The sequence below is a fragment of the Gossypium hirsutum genome, chromosome D03, assembly GCF_007990345.1.
Source record: "Gossypium hirsutum isolate 1008001.06 chromosome D03, Gossypium_hirsutum_v2.1, whole genome shotgun sequence".
Taxonomy (NCBI): Eukaryota; Viridiplantae; Streptophyta; class Magnoliopsida; order Malvales; family Malvaceae; genus Gossypium; species Gossypium hirsutum.
This window is the reverse complement of record NC_053439.1, coordinates 52,336,058-52,345,568: the sequence shown is the minus strand read 5'-3', so window position 1 is coordinate 52,345,568 and position 9,511 is coordinate 52,336,058. Positions and strand designations below refer to the sequence as shown.

Here is a 9,511-nt window from a genome sequence, read left to right as displayed (position 1 = left end):
TATTTTATCTATTATTAATTTAGAGAATAACTTGAGAAAAAAAAGTTTAAAGTTTATTTTTGGCAAGTTTTACAGCTGAGACTTTCACATACTGCAACTTTAGCATTTTTATCATAATTTGAGCTACAACCCTCTGTTTTGCACTCATAATATACTGATTTGAAGGAAATTAAAAGATCTAATTAAGACATTTTTTTTCAAAAATGACCCGAAAAATTTCTTATTTACGAAAAAGACAGATTCAAAACCTATAACTAAAATGACCTGTAATCTAAAATGTTGGACGATGCTGACACTCCGATGGTCAGCACCAAAGTTCATCACTGTGTAACCATTGCTTGTTGATTGGGTCGGGGATAAAAAATATTTTTTTATGCCGACACTGCAATGTAACTTATATTCTATATGAACGGCATTTTAGTACTTTTCGGTTGATCCTGCTACCAGCTAAGTTAAGGGCGCACACACTCGTTCAGCAACAATATAGTATATATTATTAAACTTGGCAATATGTACCTACTTGGCATTTAGCTTTTTTTGGACCTAACGGATACCTAAACTTACAAACTATAAGTTAAATTGGTACTTCTTTTAGGTATCTAACTAACACTCATTAAGATTTTTATCTCAACAAATCAAATTATACCACATGTATTCAGCTACCAATCATATTACACCACATGTATTGAAAAATAATTTAAATTATTTTTTTCAATTCTCCTTTAATTTCTATTAATTAAAAATAAATTTAATTTATTATCTCATTCTCTTCTCCACTTCAAAAAAATTCAAAATATCATATTTATTTGAACTAAATTAGTCAATCAAATTGATTAGACCGAGAATTGATCGGCATAATATTGTTTAAAGAAAGGCTTCAAACCAATTGAACAGGAACTGGTACGAACCAGGTTAAAAAAATTAGTTAAACTAGTTTTTATCTTCTTTTATTTTTATGATTTTTTAATTATTTATTTACTCGAACCATCTAGATCGACAAACCGATGGTTTAATTAGTTCAACACGGATCCAATTCTAATAACTTACAAAATATTTTTAAGAAGACTTATTGGTACAATAAGCCCTTGAAATTTTTCCAAAAAATCAACTCAACTCCTTCAAATTGTTTTGCACCCATTTAAACCCTCAAATCACTAAAAAGAAAAAAAAAGTTTATAACAAAAAAAAGGAAAAAAATTCGTTCGAAAACAAAACCTAAACAAAAATTTGTTCCATGAACCCATCTTCACATTTATTGTAATGAAACTTCGACAGTGAAATATTAAGTTCCCTTTCGAATAGACATTTATTTTTAATGCGGTGTGTTTAATTTTTGTTTTGTTTTACGCTATAATATCTAATCTCACTATCACTATTGGTTTTACAATAATCACAAATAAAAACACCATACTTTTAAAAAAATATTAAATCTAGAAATCACTAAACCCTTAAAATCCCTAAAACCCACAAAAACTGTTACTGGAACTTTGAAATTTGTTGTGGTTATAAAAGCAGAAAGGTAAGCATGGATTTGTCTTCATATGTGTATTGTGTTTGTGATGTTGAAAAGAGATACATGATCCCATTCTTCAAAGCTTTCTTGTGAATCTTCACTAAACACTGTTTGTGAAATAGACACATGGTCCCAATTTTTGTATTGTGCATTTGTCAGTATAGTTAATTCTCTTATTTTGATATGTGTGAAAAATTATATTTTAGTTTTGATATATTAAAGTACTTTTTTTTTCATTTGCTGGGAAATTATACTATTATTTGCACTATAGATAACTTTGTTTGTTGTGGAGCTTGTATGTTTGATGTTGAAAAATTATGTTAACACTCACACCAACAATATGTGGTCATAAGAATGGGAAAATTTGATGGGAATATTAATAGGTTGAGCATTGAATTTAATTTAATAAAATCATTTAAATTAAATTAAAAAAACTTGTTAAATTAAATTTTGTTAATTAGAGTGTACATAAATTTGGAAAAAATTTTAAAGTAAAATAAGAGGAAAAAAGATATTTCAGTATGATAAATTTGAATTAATAATTTATTTGTTTAGCTCCTCAAAATTATTATTTTGAAAATTTTTAAAATTTTAAACTTTTTTATATATTCTTTAGAATCTTTTAAAGATTTTTTAATTTTTTAAATTTAAAAAATTATGAAAATTTGGATTATTTATAAATATTTTAAATTTTTAAAAATTATTTTAATTATTTTGTAATTTTACTTATTTTCTAAATTTACAGGGACAAAAGAGTATTTACAACAACTTATTATTCTAGTTATTTGAATTATTGGTGCTATTCGAGTTGTAAAATTCAACTCAAAACTTGTTCGAAAGCGAAAAATTGAAATATTTCTTCGAGCTGACTAAAAAAAATGAATATCTCGAATAACTCAATTCTATTAAGTTGAATTTTAAAATTTTCTTTTATGAATATAATGCATTCATATCATACATGTAAATACGATTACACATTATACAAACCAGAGATAATCTCAATATATAAATATTAGGCTTAATACATAATTTGGTACTTAAGTTTGATTTTTTTTAAATGTGGTATCTATGTTTTCTGCCCAATGTGATACTCGTGGCTATACATTTTAATATCTAAAGGTAACAGTGCTAATATTTTAGTGTTTAGTTAGAGTTTTAGGGTTAATTTAATGAAAGTTAATTGTTAATATATAACTTCAATGAATTTTCATAAAACTCTAAAACTCGAATTAAATATTAAAAAGTTAACACCATTACCTTTGAGTATCGAAATATATAACTTTTGTCAAATATAAATACTAGATTGAACAAAAAATAATACATATACCACATTAAAAAATATATTAAATTTAAGTATTAAATAATACATTAAACCTATAGTCAAAAGTCGATAACGTTTCAAACAGCTTACTCAAATCCAGAAACAAAAACAAAAAACTTAGTAAATGGGGTCGACTGAACTGATATCTTATTAATTTTGGATTCTTCTATGAGAAGTCGCTATGGTGAAGGTTCACTTGGACGTTTCCTCTTGTAGTTTTCTCTGCAACGATCTGACAAGAAATGCGTAAAGTCAAAACAATTCAAGCTAAAACTAAGTTCATCCACTCAATTCAAATGAAAACCAGAAATGGGATTATTTTTTTTCTTTGAAATGGGAATATGGCCACCCATACAAATAGTGGAAGAGATATTGGATATCATGAATTAAATAATTGAGTCTTGATTTTTTTTTAAAGAAAAATTACTTATCATTAAAAGAAATTATGAACAAGACAATAAGGAAGCACTAATTGTAGATAGAAGCCAAGAGGCGAGCAACTTATCTTGTTGAACAAACAAAGACGCGTTAGGATTCGGAGTTAAAACACCTTTCGAAGATGCCACAAATCTAGGCGGAGCAGGTAACGTGTCCTCTAAATATCCTTGCAACTCATATCCTTCTGTGATTAAACGAACATGTTGCTGCCATGGCACGAAATTCCCTTCATCCAATTTCACGGTGTCATGACACAGAAATGACTGAACCAAATGTGAGCTGGAGAACGGACTAGTATGACCAACAGAAGTAGAACCTGTTGAACTAGCCATGGATCGGTAGCGGAAGCAAATACCTGGAAATTAGGCGACTGATACCATGTTAGTAACTTACACTTCCTAATTTTCGGATACAAGATAAGGAATCAACAGAAAACAATTGAACACCACAATCGGCCAAGATAGGAGGCTGATTTCAACAACAAAATGAAGGAAAATGTTAGTGCTGGAAACAAAGAACAAGCAAGCTTAGCTTGTGTCTTGAGCAGCAAGGCTCGATACTTGCTGAGGAAACAATTGAATTTGAAACAAAAGAAAGAAGAAAAGCAAAGAAAATGGAGAGTATTTTTGAAGAAAACTAAACTGATTTGATTCATAGTTGAACAATGGCATAATGCCAATACATAAACCAAGCAATTTGCTTGTCAAAATCTGCATAATGTCACCTAATCATCACTTACCACCACTAATACATTGAAACTTGAAAAACTAAGCTTGCACACTTAAACAAAGCTGAGTTAACTGCTCATTTGTCATCAAAATTACATCAATCATAAACCTAACATAGTTCTAAATGAACTAAAGTACATTACATTAACTTAAGATTGCAAAATTAACAAAATAGGAACAGTTGATCTCGTTCCAGTAGCTCCTGCATGGCTTGATCTTCATGGCCTGCTTGCTGTCTGCTTCATGGCTGCATGCTGACCATCATTCAACAGAAAATGAGAGCAAATAGGTGTGGCAATGGCAAAAAATCATCAGTAAAGTTCAACCACAACAGAGAAGTGAACAGATGAATAAAAATTAAAAGAAAACAAGAGGAGGAGACGATCAATGGGATGTGGCGGCCACAAATGGAGGAAGGGAAGAAAGAGGCGGCAAAAAGATGGACAAATTAGGGTTTTAGGGCAGCAAGGCAAGGATGAGGAAAAATTGAAGAATGAGAGAAAGAGAGGAGGGTGGGACAGCAAAGAGAAAAGAATAAATGATCCAAAGAGGTTGAACAGAAAATTAAATAATATTTATATCTAGGGTTACAGCATGGGACAATACAGCTAGGGTTTTAGGCAAAAATATAAAAAAATAAAAGTTACATGAGGGAAGGAAATCAAATTTAAATTTCAAAGATAAATTCACTTACTCTTAATCATCAAACTAATAACTCTTTTTTTATTCAATCGAATAAAAGATATCAATAAAATCGTGACATTAGAGTTGATATCCCAGTCCTAGATGACATGCCAAGATTTATAGACAAACAGTAATTTGCAAAAGGGGATACATATAATAATAGTTTATAACCATTACTTTTTGTAAAGCACATGATCAGACAATCTCGGTATGGGAATAAGACGTAAAGGGTTCTTTTTCTTCATAACAATTCCAAATTTGCTTGAAAGACCAAGCTGTTCGCCTTGGGGCAATTTCCATTCAAAAGAATGCAGCAATGAGGCCAAGATGAAAGATAACATCTTCTCCCCTAGGGTTATGCCTGGACACCGTCTCCTTCCTGACCCAAATGGCATATATCGGAAATCATTTCCGAGAAAATCGAACTTTCCAGGCTCATCCAAGAACCTTTCGGGTCGAAATTCTGAAGGGTTGTCCCAAATATTGGGGTCCGTGTGAATGAACCACATGTTTAAAAACACCTTGCTACCCTTTGGTATGTTATAGCCACCCACAGTGAGTGATTGAGCAGAACAACGAGGAAAAAGAAGGGGCACGGGTGGATGCAATCTGAAGGTCTCCTTTATCACTGCACTTAGGTAACTTAAATTAGGCAAGTGAAACTCTTCAATGATTTCATTTACCCCAACAACATCAGTTAATTCTTTCTTCACTTTCTCCATTATTTCTGGATGTTGCATTAGCTCTGCCATTGCCCACTCTGTCGTAGTTGAAGTCGTATCTGTTGCACCCACCACAATGTCCTATTACAAACCACCAATTACTCAAAACGAATTAAAGAAGGAAAAATAATGTATGATAGCTAAAAATCATAAAATCTTACCATGAGAAGGCCCTTTACTTGATTCATCGTAAGTGATGAAGGGCTATCTTGGTTCTTGTGTAAATCCAAGAGCAATTGTAAGAAGTCGGATTTTTGTTCACTCGTTTCTTTCTCAGTCACCGTGTTCATTCTGAGTTCAATCACAGACTCTAAAAGTTCATTGAACGATTGACGGATTTACTTAATTCCCCTCTGGATACCTTGCATGTCGAACCATGCAATCGCGGGGAAAATATCGGAAATGTTTGGTTTTCCCATTAACACCACCATCTGCGAAGAAATCTCTTTGAAGCGACCCTCAACCGCAGTCCCTTTCTCTCCTCGGAGTGCGCCACCCCACACCATCTTTCCGATCAAATTGATTAACGTACAGAATGCCAATTCGCCGATATCAATTGGCTTGCCAACGTTTTCATACACATCCTCGACCATTTTCATCACTTGCTCTCGTCGTAGATCATAACAGGCGTTAAGGTTAGCGTTGCTTAGCATATCGGTCGCGAGAACTTTGCGCTTGTTTTTCCAGCTGGGACTGCTGTAAGAGTCGAACGCAATATCACTGGAGCCAAAGGTAATAATCTGTGCGGCAATGGGAGGTTCTCGCTCTGAAAATGCTATATCATGGTCACGAACCACTTCTTTTACAAGCGATGGAGAGCTAATTACTACGGTTAGCTTGTTCCCAAGCCAAAGCTTGTAAATGGGACCATAAACTCCACCCAACTCCGTAAAGACCAGATGGAGATTATCGAATCCAAGAAATGGAAGATACCCCAGGATTGGCAACCCACGGGGACCAGGTGGTAATGGAGCCATCGGTTTCCTTGCCTTCCAAAATGAGTACAAGAGTGAAATTCCCAATATGGCAACCAGAAACGAGAAAGATGCTGGGAACAGTCCATCTTTCTGGTTGCCAACATTCAACACCCACGAAAACGAGATGCAAGCTGTTTGCAACATCTTGTTGCTTTGGGAGGAAAACCAAGAAATTTTAAGGTGAACCCACTGAGCTTATCACGAGGTGCTGTCACTGCTGTGTCTACTATTGCTGAAAAGGGACCATGATTTATAGTACAACTACGTTATTGGTTTAGATAAAAAGAATATTTCCTACTTCAACTTTGAGAAAAAATTTTTAATATGATAATTAAAATTTTAAAATATTTTTAATTTTGATTAATTCTAGTGATTATATTTTTCGAATTAATCAATATTATGACGTATTTACTCATATATTTAGTAGAAGTATAATTAATCAAAATAAATTAATCATATATTTAGTAGAATTAATCATTGCATTTTGGTAGATTATTGTTTTGGTTCCCACTTTTTATCATTACAAAAATAAATTATATTTGATAAATATAATATGACATATTCACTCGTAAAATTCACTTTGGTTCAGGCTTCCAAAGATTAAGTAATAGGCTTTTATTTGAGTAGTTTCTTTTGAACTAATGCATACGTATGTATAGTATGGGTATGCCCCTACTTTGGGTGTGAACACTAACCCTTTAATTATACCATAAAAAGAAATTGTTAGTCATCACACATCTTGTTATCTTTTTTGTTCATATGATTACCTGTGTGCGGAGAAGTCCAAAGGTTAAAAATTATTTTTTGAAAATATATTGTTAGAAATTGTAATTTTTTTAAGTATTTAATATTATTGTGACATTATATTGAAATGTAAAAATTAATTTAATTTAAATTATATTTAAATTCATTAATATTGCGATATATGAAATATAATTTTTTTAAAATTTAATTTGACTATATATATATGATATTTCAAATATCAAAATCACATAATCTTTACAAATTCTAGTATATAATTTCAAAAGGGAAAACAATTGTATAACCTTTTAAATCTATATTATATTCAAAAAGCAGATTATGTAGATATCACTTGTCAACGGTTTCCCAACTTAGTTGAGTAATTACTATAAACTCTCCCTTTTATAAATTAATAAATATTATTATGAGAGTAAATTTTTTTATCATTTTAATTCATGTAAAATTTACAAAAATGTACTTGATAAGATTCGAACCCAAAATTTATGAATATAATGCATTCATATCATACATGTAAATACGATTACACATTATACAAACCATACATAATCTCGATATATAAATATTAGGCTCATTACATAATTTGGTACTTAAGTTTGATATTTTTTAAATGTAGTATCTATGTTTTCTGTCAAATGTGATACTTGTGGATATACATTTTAATACCTAAAGGTAACAGTGCTAATATTTTAGTGTTTAGTTCAGGTTTTAGGTTTAATTTGATGAAAGTTAATTGTTAATATATAGCTTTAATGAATTTTCATCAAGCTCTAAAACTCGAATTAAATATTAAAAAATTAACACCATTGCCTTTGGGTATCGAAATATATAACTTTTGTCAAATATAAATACTAGATTGAACAAAAAATAATACATATACCACATTAAAAAATATATTAAAATTGAGTATTAAATAATACATTAAGCCTATAGTCAAAAGTCGACTGAACTGATATCTTATTAATTTTGGATTCTTCTATGAGAAGTCGTTATGGTGAAGATTCACTTGGACGTTTCCTCTTGCAGTTTTCTCTGTAACGATGTGACAATAAATGCATAAAGTCAAAACAATTCAAGCTAAAACTAAGTTCGTCCACTCAATTAAAATGAAAACCAGAAATGGGATTTTTTTTTTCTTTGAAATGGGAATATGGCCACCCATACAAGTAGTGGAAGAGATATTGGATATCACGAATTAAATAATTGAGTCTTGACATTTTTTTTAAAGAAAAATTATTTATCATTAAAAGAAATTATAAACAAGTCAATAAGGAAGCACTAATAGTAGATAGAAGTCAAGACGCGAGCAACTTATCTTGTTGAACAAACTAGGACGCATGAGGATTCGGAGTTAAAACACTTTCCGGAGATGCCACAAATCTAGGCAGAGCAGGTAACGTGCCCTCTAAATATCCTTGCAACATTAAACGAACATGTTGCTGCCATTGCACAAAATTCCCTTCATCCAATTTCACGGTGTCATGACGCAGAAATGACTGAACCAAATGTGAGCTGAAAAGTGGACTAGTATGACCAGCAGAAGTAGAATCTGTTGAATTAGCCATGGATCGGCAACGGAAGCAAGTACCTGGAAATTAGGCGATTGATACCATGTTAGTAACTAGATTATTATGTAAAACAGTGAACAATATTGAAAGATTAGAAAATACAGAAAATTTTGCTAGTGTTTATATACTTATACATGAGTAACTGCTGTTAACCAACTTCATACCAGACTAGGTACCAGAATAATAACAGACTAGCAGTCTCTATACTCTAACAATGAATACATAGAAATAATATTTATTTGTAAAATTTATATTAAACACTTTATGAGTTTATTACAAAATTAATTATAGACAAATTATACTAACTTTGTGGATGATATGGAAAACTATTTTTTTGAATTTTCATGGTTTCTACTATGTGTTACACCTTCCCATTTAGCCCACACAAATGCAAATTTCATATTAAAATCACATATGACCAGCACATTAATTGGTATTATTGCATGAATAAGCCCCATCAAGTTCACCATTAGTACCCTATTTGCAATTAATAAGAAAAAATATTATTATAATAAATAAATAAGATATAATCATATAATAAGTAATTTATTACCTTAAATACATCTCTCAATTATTGATAATATGGCTCATGTGTTACTTCAACTGCTTGTGTAGGCACAACCATTTCTTTTGAAAAAAGAAGCATTGAGTTCAACATTCCATGAAAGTAAAGTGATTAAATCTTCTTTTTATAGCACAATTTCTCATCAAATAATGATGTCATCTCCTCCACAAATTGTAATCCAGTGTATAAAGTACTGTTAGCATGACCATAATCAAAAAATGTAAAAGGCAAAGAGG

General features: G+C 31.1%; 1 pseudogene; it reads right to left on the bottom strand.

The window, feature by feature from the left end:
* Positions 1-3,895: 3,895 nt before the first annotated feature.
* LOC107920265 (cytochrome P450 71AU50-like) lies at positions 3,896-6,605 on the bottom strand (annotated as a pseudogene).
* Positions 6,606-9,511: the final 2,906 nt, after the last annotated feature.